Raw genomic sequence first — 14,358 nt, forward strand, 5'->3', positions numbered from 1 at the left:
CGAGCGAGGTAAAGGGTGAAGGTATTTCTTCGCTCTTTCATCGAGCATTGTTCTGCTTGTGTCGCTATCTCTCTCACAAGGAGGCGGCACTCGATAAATGAAAGAGATATCGGAGGTTCCGCGTTGAGCACCTTTTTAGAGCTGGGTTGAGAGTTTACCCTCGCACTCAAACGCAAGCGTCTGGAGGTGCATTCCGCCCGCAGTCTCTCTCAGCTAGTGGACGCGAACACACGGACACCCAGGCTCGCACAGACACAAAATAAAACGTGGAACAGTTGTCATTGCAGCTGCTCCTGGCCCATGGTCCCGCAGTTTGTCTAGCTTATCACTATGGCTGTCCGTTATCTGTGGGGAAAAAAAAGCGTGACATATTGTGCGACCGCGAGGATTAATTTTCCGATAACTCCAAATCTTCACATTTATTTCACATTGACCCATCACTTCAATTTAAGATCCCTTCCTTACATATACAAACAGAACTTTTGAAACGCTCATTCACCATATGCAGATTGCTATCGCGTACACCAAACACTTCGTACATAAACTTTCAAGAGCTGACAGCCCAGATTGCAGTTGGGGCCACGCGGATGAAGTTGTACAGCATTCTCTGATGGAATGTCCTTGACACAACACACACAAACAACGCTTAGGACGTAGGTTAGTGGTATTAGATCGCAGGCCCTTCAGCCTCGGAAAGATCTAAGGTCCTAGGTCTCATTGCAAAGACGAGCGTTACTGGCCGTTCAAAGTTTTCTAGAAGCGAGCAATATTCTCGGAAACTATTGATCAGACACTAATTTTGGCATTGAAATTAAGTAGAGGCCTGTTGGCGACTAGCTTTAGGCGTTCACGACAAATTAAGCGATGTAAGGAAACATGGAGGGGCCAACAGTGCGCCTGTCCGTGTCTATTCTTTGTCCTTATTTTGCGCGTAAAACCATTTCTATTCATGCACCACCTAGTCGGACAGCAAACGTTACTAAACATTTAAGGTATGTGAGTCAGAACACAAGCTTCAGTATGAACAACGCTTGTGGGAGCTGGAGAATAAGCGACGGACAGCGAAAGTACTCTGTAAGCTGTATATCTGCAGGGGATAATAAAAAGCCACACAGCTGGAAAAATTGCTCCCGTTGTTTGTTCATGGGAACAATAACTTTCTTTTTACTCATATAGCCATTTGCTAAAGCAGGAGTAGCAGTTCCTCATAATATTTCAATTGTTATATAATACAGTGAAACCTCACTGTAACGAAGTTGAAGGGGGCGCCGCAATGCGTTGTATCCGTTGCTTTAATATAACGATTGCCTACTCTCACGGTCGACGTTGGCCACGACAGGCGGGTCCACTAGCAGCGGACCGTCGGTACGTCCAAGAAGCGCTTCCCGAGAACAGAAACAGTGGCAATAATTTGCAATTATTAATTTCATGATCTATCATTCGTCGCACCGATTGCCCATTCCAGGCGATAACCGCAGAGCTAATGCCGAAGGTCGAAAAAAAAAACGGAAAATGACGCACCGCTATATAAAATGTGGCGGATTCATCCGAAAGGCGAAGAACTCATAGCGATAGCAATGTATTAGACAAATACGCGAAATAATGTTTGTAGTTTTATAGGCCGTGTAAATTGCAGTAAACGTTCGCCTGCTAACTAAACAAGCACATTGTCCTGCGCGCACCGATGAACATGAGCACCACGGGCACCCTCTCGCGGGGCCCGTGATCGACGACTACGAGCACCCACGGTCATAACGCTCACGTGATGAGGCGAGCTGGCAGCGGGAAATGCACACGAGAGTCCCAAAACAAACACTCCGTGCTGCCGCTCGCTTCACCATATCAACTGGGAAGCGTCTCAAAAACTCAGATTACGCGAACTCTGACATTAGGCAAGTGATAAGACAGCGCGCATGACGCCACCAGCCATCTTGGCTCGCCCTTATATAGCTCTGGCAACCGCCGCAGAGGACTTCCAACTTACGGCACGCGGGCTGTGTAAGCGCTCAGCCATAAAATTAGGGGAAAAAAAGACCATCCGCCATACGTTCAGCCGCGCAAACAGCCGTGTGCAGCCAGGGCTGGCTTAAGGAGGAGACTCATGCTCTACTGCCGCCGCGCGCGCTGGATCATGCGACTTTCAATATTTGGCACGCTGGAGCAAGGCGATCATCAAGCCACCACGCTTGATGCTTGCCGTTGTACTAGCAGCATAAACTGTAGACACAAATTAGCCCATATGGGCGTTTTAGCAGCTGACATTCCATTTTTCCTCCCCAGCTTAAAGCAAGTACTCTCACGAAAAGAAGTAAAATAAGCTAGGACCATTATTTTACCCCCGACCTCATTTGAAGGGGCATTGTGGTTGTAAAATGGAGGTTTTCAGAAAATAACGGTGGCGTACGGCGGACTGGGAATGTTGAAATACGCCCATATATGACGTGAGCCAAATAGAGAAAAGAATAACTCAACCGGTGAGCAACAACGCTGTCAGCCCAAGCGACAATTTCAGCAGAATTATTTCTACAGTGTGATTCGAGATATCCCGCGCAATGTGTGTCCGCACTGTTTTTCTGTTCGGAGTAGCCGCGCCTTGGCGCTGCAGAGGACGCCGAAAGTCGAAACTACGCGCGGAGGAGCACAGGACTTCGGAACGCGCACGCGCGCGTCGAAAGCGCCCAAGCAGCAGCCATTACCAGCAACGGTGCTTTCTTCTACCGTTGTTGATGTCTCTCCCAGTTTTGAACCCCCAAGGCTCCACGGTAAGCGACCTTGAACGACCATTGCACGTTCTACGAGTGTGCATGTGTTCTAAGTGAGGCGACGCGCTGGTGTGACTTATTGAAGGCCGCAGTGCAACATGGCGCGACATTTGGCCGTCCAGAACCATTTTGCATGATCACTGTGTTCGTTCGAGCTTCGTCGTATTCCAGGCGACTTGAGTGCTTAGAGTGAAGCGAGAGTACGTAAAAATCACGATTTCACATGATGAGGGACTTTGCCGCGTCTTTAATTGGATGGCTGTGAGCGTTCGACAATGTTCTCCGAAGCGCGAGCCACTTCCAGAAAAGTTACGTGCAGTGCGAGGTGAGCTAAGCTTCGCCGCCTAAACGCGACCTGAAAATGTGATTTACTACGGTGCGCGTGTGTGCGTGTTTGTACAGCGATCACTTGAGCGAGAACCGGCGGCGCTTCTTTGTGCGCGGTATCTGCTAGCTACCGCGTACGTGGCGCCAATCCCGCAGCTCGTACGGTTGTGTGCAGTGCATGCCGCTTACGAAGCGCGCACTAAGCAGATTTGCCGGCACGCTCCGTGCTATCGTCTGTGTCTCTTCGCTCACCCGCCGCTGTTTGTGCAGGCAGTGCGCGATTGCGGTGCGTAGCTTGGAGTGCCTGCGACCGTCGACTTTGGTCTGCGGGCGACGAATAACGGCGGTGCGTGTTATCGGAAGCGTGTCGTGAGCTTCCAACAGCACTACGGGTCGACGCCGCACGAGCTGCCGATCAGAGTAATTGAGATGGTTGTGTTATGTCTTTAAAGGGACACTAAAGCGAAACAATAAATCAGTTTAGACTAATAAAGCATTGTTTGAGAACTCTGCAGGCATTCATTTCGAAATAACAGTTTGCTTATTAGATGAGAAAATGAAGGTCGAAGCACCAGTATTTGAATTTCGCGCTGAAACCCCGACACCGGTACGTCAATGTGACATCAGGGATTCCAAAGCATGTTTTCGCATTTGGACTGCGTTGGCTGAGTGAGGGTTCCCGAAACTTGCCATGTTTAATGTTTGGTTCCCTTAGAACACAATGTAGTCAATCTGTACCGCTATATAATTAAGTAGGCCCTTGAAGATGCCGTAAAAATCCATGACGTCACAGCGACCAGCTGCGGGAACTTCAAGGAGGCGTCGCCACCCGTCTTTTATTACTGCGTTTTTTCTGGCTTACCGAGAGTCTTATTGTGGTAAGAGTGGTGTTTTTAGTGTTGTAGAAACGTAATGTACTGATGCTGAAGAAATCGTTTTTCTTTTCAGTGTCCCTTTAAGAAACTCTATAGTTTGCGTACTGTTCGGCGGCAACATGTATTCTGCTTCGGTTCAGATTACTGGATACGCCGTCACTTGACCCTCGGCGGCCGGAGCAGGCGAGTACCAGTGGTGTCGGCACCTCGACGGACGCAAAATGATGCGGTTGCCGTGACGAGATATATCAATTTACGCGATAGCGTTGCCGGCGATAGGTCGTACGGTCGCTCGGTGCATGTGTTCTTTGCCGAGGCCGCCACTACGCACCTCCCGTGCAACTACTATGCTATATCTATATAGTCGGTGCTTGTACAGTGTTGTTATTCAACAGCCACCTCTGTGCACTGGATGCCTCGACTTGTTTAATGTTTAATTACTTTGCTGCTACGCCATTGGGTGCAAATATTCAGTTTTAATTCCTAGGTGCCAAACTCACACAAAAAATGTTGCGCTTTTCAACTCAAGATCATATCATACTTCACAGCGTCTTACTATATTGCACGATTATTAATAACAAAATTTCTGCTGCTGGTGAAAAAAAAAAGAAAGGCTGACCGATCAGCCCATATCTGTAAGAAACATGTGCTTGAAGTCCGCCATTGTTTATTCTAAAGAGGGATAGAGCCTTGGTATGCAATATCAGTAGCACTCATTAATTATGCATCCTTTTGTCTGAAATAATTTGTATTAGAAGCCGTTCATTGTAGGGGATCAGTAAACATTTCATAGCTTAAATGCATGAGTTGGGACAGGGTTTTAGTTTTTAATGAGCAAAGCCTTTAAGATATGAAGTTTTGGCTGGCTTAATTTAACAATAAGCTGAACAACATACAAAACCCAACCGCCCGCGCGCCGTATACGGCCAACAGCCTCTAAAGAATTCAAGGCCTTCTGGCTGTACCCTCTCCCCTTGAGCTACGTCACGCAAAAGAGGCCTACATAGAAGTTCCGTGCAGCGTGATACGATGCTACGAGCGGCGCACCTGTTTTGAAAATGAGACGCGGAAGACCGAGTGGGCGACGACGGCGATAACAGTTCGATTAGTTCTGGGAAGCCTGCCGCTCCTTGAATAGCTTCGGGGTTAGAAAGGTCCTGGCTTGCTGCGACATGCTTCCCTGCGCACTTTTTTTCTGGACGTGAACCGTGCATGTAGTCTCTGCGATTGTGCTGCGATTGCGGTTGTGTGTCCGGCAAGCCTTCATTGCCGCGGAATGTGGATTACGTTCATGCCAGGATATGCCTAATAAATGCTGCGTGCCCAATTGTGCCCAATTGCTGGAGCAATTGCAAATCGGGGCCGAAAAATCATGCGTTAATGTTTCCGCAAGATCAGTTACAGAATTTGGGTGCCAATGCTAAGGCATATAAGAGATAAGCTGGAATTCTGCGGAATAAGGCAGCTGTTTCTTTGTAAATAGTTGCACGAATGTTTTGTATCTCCATTACTAAACTCATTTGAGGTGTAAATATATGGACTGCGGTACTGTGTGCAATAATTTATCGAAAGCGAAATTATTCGTTTAGAGCCTAATCTACACTGGAATAAATACATGAGTCCCGAATGTGAAGAAGGGCACACCAGTGAATTTGCCATGAGATATGTGCTATGGTGCAGTGCTAACATTTTGTTGAAGAACTGTTGTGGTCGCATGAACGGCAAACTTGCACAAAACATAGCTTAGTTCACCTAGGCAATTAGCAAGCTCCCCTAACTGACTTTTTTGTTTGTTTGTTTTTTCTCTTTACGGCGAATGATTAAGGTTGTGGAATTTTGCGGCGTCCAGTAATGAAGCAATGCCCAATAACCAGAGAGAGAGAGAGAGAGAGAGAGAGAGAGAGAGAGAGAGGGATGCCAATGAGAGAAAGACAGGGAGGTTAACCAGAGTTAAAGCCTCCGGTTTGCTACCCTGCACTAAGGGAAGGGAAAGGGGAAGTAAAGACGGATTACTGCTTTCTGCCAAACCTAAAGCAATACTAAGTTTGCTATCTTTTTGAATATTTTACACTATTTGTTGCAACTGTTGTTTATATTTTTACTAATACACTGTACAGGAGGTCCCATTACAGTCGTTGACCTCGGGACCTCCTCCTGTATATTATTGCCTTGTACTATATCTTGTCTATTAATAATAAAACCTCATTCAAAGAAAAGCGGGGACAAGAAGAAAGCCGTGAAAAAAAGAAAGAAAGGAGGGGACTGGACGGGATCATTATAGTATTTCTAATAGGCCACTGCCACGTAAAAAGGTCAACAAATCCTTGACCGACTATCTGTGCGACGACAGTTCATGTCGGCATTACAAGACTATCTGTTCTGAAAGCGCATGTAGCAGGAATACATAATATACACAGCATCAGATGCGTGAGAACGTTCCCGAAAATGTGCTGCGAAGTACGCTGGCGTTCACCGTCAAAATTTCCCCATAAAAACCCGCCTCGCGCACTTAAGGACTGCGGTAACGCGCACTACTGTAGGCGGCGATGATGTTACCACTTCTTTCTAGGCTGAGGTTTAGAAAACTGGCCACGTAATCTAACGTCGCTGTGCAACAGCGGTTGTTCATGAACAGCGCTATCATTGTGCCTAGTAATCACTCGCCCACGATCCACTTGTGGTGAGTGGAGCTTGCCACCTTCTCAACCAAACCGTTAGCAGGAAGGTGGTGACCGATGAATGAGCTCTTAGAACAAGATCACTTACAGCGTGGCATGCTTTGATATCGCTCGTTGCTCTCTCTCTCTCTCTCTCAGTGCTGTATCGACGGGGAGATGTTTGAGGTTGCTGTCTTTGGCTTGATCCTTGCTTCGTGGCTTGACCTCTTGGTGACGAACAGTGCCCGCTTACCCCGAAGGGTTTCTTAGAAACTATGAATGCACAGGTGGACGCACGAAGGGAACAGAACCGTTAGGGCACAAACAACAGAATCCGTTCAAATCAAATTTATCGCGTTTGTTATAGGATTACCATATACATCATACTTTATTAGAGATATGAAGAAAAGATGCACTTTAGTAGGTCATATATTGCTTAGAACAAGTCGGCATGTTGCAATGCAGTCGAAGCCCCGTATAATGAGCATTACGGTAATGCCGAACGTGTTTGCTGTATCTAAGCGTTTTTTACAAGTTAACTGATTTGTAAAGCAGACGGTGTTACGATCAGCCTGCAGGGGTACTGCTCTGCAAACCTATCTTAGCCAGCTGCAGTTGTTTCGATCGACCCGCGGGGGTGGCGTCCTTCAGAGAACCGGCGACGCCGGCAACGTCAACCGACCACGCACTTCCTTCGGACAACCGGAAACCACAGCAAAGTTAATCAACCATGCGCCTCCTTCATCGAGTCGACGGCGCCTGCAAATCAAGCCACGTTTGGCAGACCGTGTATTGTTACCTGGTTCGCTGTCGCCTTCGTGGTCTATTTGCAGCAAGAGAGCTACTCGGAAAGGGGTGTTTTGCGGCGCGTTTTCGCGCAGTCGCAGTCTGCTGACAGTCGTGGAGGCTGCCGGAGAAAGCTCTGCATTTAAGAGACGCCGGCTGGGGTCAAGCGTGACAATCTGGCTACGAGGATCCGCTCAACTTGGTGGGTTCTGGGAATCCAAAGCGCGTATGTGAGTGTGTGAGCCCTCCCCCTCAAAGGCGGGTTGACTACGCCCCAATGACTGTGGACGGTCCGATTGGACGAAGGTTGGACAGCAGTTTTCCCTCCCCTAGGGATCTAGGGAGGACAGAGTCTTTTTAAGCAGCAGTTTGTCGGCTGCTAGCTTGGTGCTTGGAGCTCGTGTGCTGTGTGCTTCGTCTTGCGTGCTCCATTTGGGAGTCATGCTACACTGTTGAAATGTATCTCACGTTTTAATGTAAATATGTAAATAAATCCTGTGCTCCTACTTCCCGAAAGTTCCTCCCTACAACCAAGTCCCAAGCGTGGGTGAGTTGGACGACGGCACGGGCCAGCTACCACATAGTTCATGCCCGACTACAACCCTTACAACTGGATGCCAGCGATGGGTAATTCCTCCCTTCAACTACGTCTAAACCGTTCAACTCGTCGCCAGCGGTGGCATTGTCCTCCAACTCTTACGACGGTAAATCAGCCAAAACCGTGTGCCGCAAATAAGTGAGATGTGTTTCTTACGTCATAGTCTTCCTGCAAAAACGTTGCGTAATAAGTCCTGGTGCTTGTGTGAAAAGCTTATTTGATATGTAATCTTGCACCCTGTTTGTTGTATGATGGAGCAATTCAAGAGATAAGGAGTAGCCTCATCTCATAGCCGAGGCCCCCACTGTTCCAGGAATCGTATGCAAGCAGTTGTGGTTGAGTCGCTCGAATCGTATAGGAGTGGCAGATAAGCTCAGCGCAAATATATTGTTGTAGGTGTCAGGTTGTACAACGGCCAACAGGCATGTTTGAAGATGATAAGGACAAAGCAGGACTCGAAAGTGCTGTGGCGCTATCTTCGTGGTGGTGCGAATAATACTAGCTTCCTTATCACTTTCTTGGAAATTCCGATCCCCAAAATTGTGCCAAAGTGGGTCAGTTCAGTGAAAAGAACAAAGAAATTGATAGAAAAAGCAGGATGCACTAGAAAATGTCCTCCCATACTAATTTTATTATGAACCTGGGCCACACCATGTCAACTGTCCCAACGGGTGCTCTCGACCATCTTTGGCTTTATAAAAGAAATATATAAAATGTCTATTGCGGTAATAAAAAGCTTTCTCTAAAATACTTGACGGGAAAAAGGTTTTTTTTTCTTTTTGCACATCTGTGGGGCATTTGAATTTTCTCAAACAGTGCCAAACCAGGTGGGAGAAGAACGATTGCCGAAAATTGAATATTTTTTTATTATCACAAGTCTTACTATATAATAGTTGAGAGAGGTGTTTCTTTAAATAGTTTAGACACTATTTTATTACTCTTCTTTATGTAATTTGCTCCTTGAATGACAAAGATATGCTATTTTTTAGAAGACATATGCGAACAATGGTAAGATAGGAAAGACCAAAGGTACTTTCCTATCACTTCCTAGCACGGTAATGATTAGCACATATGCCGACGACATATGCATGTGGGCATCTGGAGCCACCTGTCCCCAAATGCGTGCTAGGCTTCAACGTGCAGTGACAATCGCAGCTAAGTATCTTCGGCGTCAAGGCCTCCGACTCTCAACTGAAAAATGTTCTGTGATTACGTTCACGCGAAAACGAATGACCAGGTATCCGATCATTGTTGACGGCGTAGCGATACCTACGGTTACACACCACAGATTCCTTGGCTTAGTCATAGACCGGGGATTATCTTGGTCAAGACACGTCGCCGCACTGAAGTCAAAGCTGAAGAGTTTTGTTCACGTCCTTCGCGTCGTGGCAGCAACAAGATGGGGCCCCTCGGAGTCGTCATTACTCCAATTGTACCGAGCACTATTCGTAGGGTATATACGGTACAGCATGCCGGCGCTCTCAAGCATGGGACCTAGTTGTGTGCGCGCGCTGGAGAGCATTCAAGCTCAGGCATTGCGCACATGTTTGGGCCTCCCACGATGTACGTCAACCAATGGAACAATAGCGGAAGCTCGTGCTTGTCCTATTCGGGTGTACTTGCTCTGTGAGCCTCTTCGAATGTACCTCCGCGTGTTGACCCGACACAGGCACCATCCTCTGTCGTCGCTCCCTACCACACACCCAGGTTCCAGCTTTTCAATGACTATATCGCGGCATCAGAGTGTTTTGCCGTCGAGATTCTCGCCCGACTGTATTCCGAGAACACCCCCGTGGGTTCTGCCTAAACCTGTCGTTACATTGCAGATCCCTGGAATTACTAAAAAGTCTTTCGTTGCATCTATTGGCCTCAGGCAACTCACCCTGTTGCACATTTCTAGAGTACGGAGATACTGTACATGTGTATACCGATGGCTCTGTCACGCCATATGCCTCCACTGCAGCCTTCGTCATTCCACATATGATCATCGCTCGCCGGTTTAAACTAGACCATAGCTCAACATCAACTGCCGCAGAACTTGTTGCTATCCGGGAAGCAGTTCGATTTCTCTCCGAGAAGCGTCCTCACGCATGGACGATATTCTGCGATTGCAAGCCAGCTCTGCAAACGATTGACTGTGTCCTCAGACGGGGCCCGTATTATTCTATGGCTATAGAAATTACAGAGTATCTCGACCACGCAACAAGAAATGGCCACAATGTCACCTTTCAGTGGATACCATCACACTGTGGCGTGATAGGGAACGAACCGGCAGACGCTGAAGCAATAACTGCTTTAGATAATGCTTGTGAAGTACGTATTTCGTTCTCACGAACAGACACAAACGCCCTACTTCGTCGCGTAAACCACAACTCTACGTTGGAACACTGGGCCCAACCAGATCGACGACACAAGCGATTACACAAATGGGACCAAGAAATGAGATTTCGTATGCCTCACAAGTTCAATAGAAACCACACGAGCATGGTGCACCGGATTCGCCTTGGTGTCGCATTCACCAACCGTTATAGAAATATGATAGGTGCCAGTGATACTAGCCGAAACTGTGAATGCTGTGAGGTGCCAGAAACACTTGAACATATATTTTGCGTGTGTCCCGCGTACGCGCAAGAACGACAGCAACTTGTCTCTTCCATAGCAAACATCCATGAGAGACCGCTATCGGACGAGTTTCTTTTAGGTCCTTGGCCTAATGCAACCAGCGCAGCCCTGGTAACAAGAGCCGCTGTAGCTTTTCTCCAAGCCACTGGGTTGGACGCACGCCTTTAGAGATACCACAACTCTGTGAATTTGTATATACGCATCTCTTCCTTATACCATCATCATTCATCAGCCCTTTCCCTCCCCGTCCCTTTTCCCCAGAGTAGAGTAGCAGGCCAGAGCAAGTTATAGCTCAGGCCGACCTCTCTGCCTTTCTGTAAATAAATTTCTCTCTCTCTCTCTCTCTCATACAGCTGGATTCGTGTTCACCGAAATAAGGGCCAAACAACACGGTTGTGCCACACAATAGTCTGATTTCGTTTAGAGTTCCCGTTTCCAGCACAATATTGTATACCGTGGATGTTCCAGAGAACGCATCCGAAATTTTGTAAAGATTGGCAAGATGCATAAGAAAGCGACTACTTCTTCATTGTTTTTGTCATAGACGCATACATTCCAAAATGACTCGGCCCAATAATTAAACACGCAATAATGAGAATTAAACCAATTAAACTTTATATCCGGCAGAACCAAACGATTGGTCCTGATCGCAAGTGTTGAAGCCCGTGATCTGGTCTGCTCATAGCCCCCTTCAGACATACAAGAGTTGGACCACTGAACTTTTGCAGTTTAAGGATTTCCGGCCCATAATACCCACAAAACCGGAATTATAATGACGAACATCGCAACTGTCATGCCCTTCGTTGACGACCGTGAATGACCCGAGTGCGCTTCACCGTCGGGCGAGCATAGATCGAGCGTCCTTATCAAGCCATGCCCTTGCTCGATTATGAAGTTAGTCTAGTTCACATTATTGCTTTCTTAATTATGATCTTGCGTTATTTCAGAACGTATGCCTCTGTGATAAATACATTGCCGAGGAAATTGCTTTCTAATCTCATCTTGCCTATCTAAGCAATTTCGAACGCGTCTTCTGAAACATCCTGTATACCAAAAATTTTGCTGGAAACGGGAACTCTAAGCCAGACAACATCAATGTGCAAAAGGAATGTGTCTTTTGGTCCTTATTTCGGAAACGGCGAGTCCAGCTTCACTATTTCAGTGCCATGTGCTTCAATCCGATTCGGTTTTCTAATCATAAATGTGTGCAGTGCAGCCCAACTTACAATAACAAATTGCGATGTGGGTCTGAGCATCAGAGTTATTTTTCTTCGGTAAAACAAAGATATCATTTTTAAAAATTTCTGTTGAAATATTTGATGTCCTTTTTTTATGATGGCGGCTATGTGTCTGATTTTTACAAGAAGCGCTACTCTGTTCTATTGACGCGTAAACATTGGCCAAAAGGCTGTCTTCCAAGTTCAGCATGGTCTTGCGGAGCTACTGCGCACCATTGAGACACACATCGAAATTTCGCAGATAGTATTCTGTGTGGGAAATTGTGTGAAAGTATTCTGGGGCTTCCGTATACAACTATTTTCTGGCACATAGCTTCTAAAAAGCGCTGTACGTTTGTCATTTTGAGGAGTAAATTACAGAAAAAAAAGTAATAAAACAATGTCTAAATTGTTTTTTATAAACCCATATCTGCCCACTCTGGTAATGTAAGTGTTGTGACAAAAAAAATACTTGACTTCTGACAATTGTTGTTTTCCCTCTTGGTTCGGCACGGTATGAAAACATTCAAATGGCTCACAGTTGTGCAAACTTTTTTTTCACCTCAAATATTTTTGGGAAAGTTTTCTTTTTGTGTCGTACTAATCATCTTAATATTACTTGAATGAAGCTTAAAAAATGATCGAGCCCACTTGTAGGGGCACTTGGTAGGGAATGAACCAGCTTTGAATGTTATAACTTTGAACGTTATACCGTTGTTTGTTTTTTAGAGCACAGCTCGTAGGCGTCCGTTCCTGCGGCGAGCGTCGGCGTACTTACGTCGTAATCGAGCGAACGAGCACAGTGAAAGATGAGAGCGAACTCGGAACGCAACGGGGGATGAAGAAAGCGACGAGAGCGAACAGAGCGCGAGGAGGAAAGTAAAAGAGGAAGGTGTGGTGCAAGCGTGAGAAGAAAAACTTAGAGCCGCGCTCGAGGGGCTTTTCGGCGACTATGGCTACGAGATGGCGCCAGGCTAGCGCGCGTCCTCTGTATGGGGACAAAGCGCTGCATGAGCGGAGGTTGTCTGCGGCGGCTGCTGTGAATCGCGCCCACGCGCTTCCTCTCGCGATCTCCCGATTAGCGATGCAGTCGCGTCACACTTCGCTCCGTCTGCAACGTGCCACACGAGACAGATTGTCCGCGCCAGCTAATATAGAACTAATTGAGAACACTTATACATATGCGCTCAAATTTCGCACTAGGGAGCATTGTAATCGCCGGTGAACTTTTTTAGATCATACATATTTTTGAAAAATCGCCTGTGGCATATACGATAATTCGAGTCATTAAGCTGTATTACTCAAGGAGCTGGTTATTACTTTCACGAGAAATCTAAATGCATAGTCAACTAATTAGGAAAAGCTCACTAATTAACTTTAAAATTAATTTCTGTACAGCGCAAATTGCGATCAACGAATTGTAGCCAGTGAGTTCGCTAGGCGTTCCCGCTTGGAACGAATTTTCATGATGACATGACATGACACCAGTTTCGAAATAATAATTATAGAAGTAACCCGCCGCGGTGGCTTAGTGGCTATGGTGTTGTGTGCTAAGCACGACGTGGCGGGATCAAATCCCGGACGCGGCGGCCACGTTTCGATGGGGACGAAATGCAAAAACGCCCGTTTGCCGTTCATTGGGGGCACATTAATGATCCCGTGGTGGTCAAAATTAATCTGGAGTGCCCCACTACGGCGTGCCTCATAATCACATCGTAGTTTTGGCACGTAAGGTCTCAGAATTCAATCAATTACAGAAGTTGGAGTCAAAATACATTGGCGTAGTTACATTCGTGCTTCAATGCCTAAAACGAGGTTTTCTTTGAAAAGTAAGTGGAACAACAGTAAACTTTTACCTCAAGTTTGACGGCTCATATCTCTAAGCCAGTGTGATCCTCACTGTTCGCTCTAAGTGGATATGCCTTGCAAGCTCACCAGCTACAATTAGTAAATTGAATATATGACATAAAGTAACTAATTCATAGTTACTTTGTGAATTTGTTTGGGAAATTATTCGTAAATGCATTTTGATTTCTCGGGCGAGTAATGTCTGCCGCTTCGAGCAATCCTGCTCAAGGAAAGAGAGAGAGAGAGAGAGAGAGAGAGAACAACTTTAATGAGCGCGAGGATGGCTTGATTTGTAGGAGTGTTCCCCTTTCACGAGGATCCATGCGCCGTCTTGGCTGCGACCGCCCTCTCAACCAACACGGCCTGGTACGAGAGGCGAGAGCTGGACAGCAGCGTCTCCCGCTGCTTTGGGGGGTAGGCGGTAGTGGTAGAGGAGTACTATTACCCACTCTGCCACAGGCGATTTTTAAATATTCTTTATGATAACCCCTCCCCCCCCCCCACTTGTGTCTGGGACACAGTGCTATGGCCCGCATGCAAGTTCTGCCGATCAGTATAACTTCCCTCCAATTATGCGGCAATTTTGTACGGCTGCGTTTGTAAAATGCAGGCTCTAGTGTTAGCTGAAATAGTGCCAGGGCAAGCGAAATTCACTCGAGGGTTAAT

This window comes from Dermacentor variabilis, chromosome 2 (assembly GCF_050947875.1).
Source record: "Dermacentor variabilis isolate Ectoservices chromosome 2, ASM5094787v1, whole genome shotgun sequence".
Classification (NCBI taxonomy): domain Eukaryota; kingdom Metazoa; phylum Arthropoda; class Arachnida; order Ixodida; family Ixodidae; genus Dermacentor; species Dermacentor variabilis.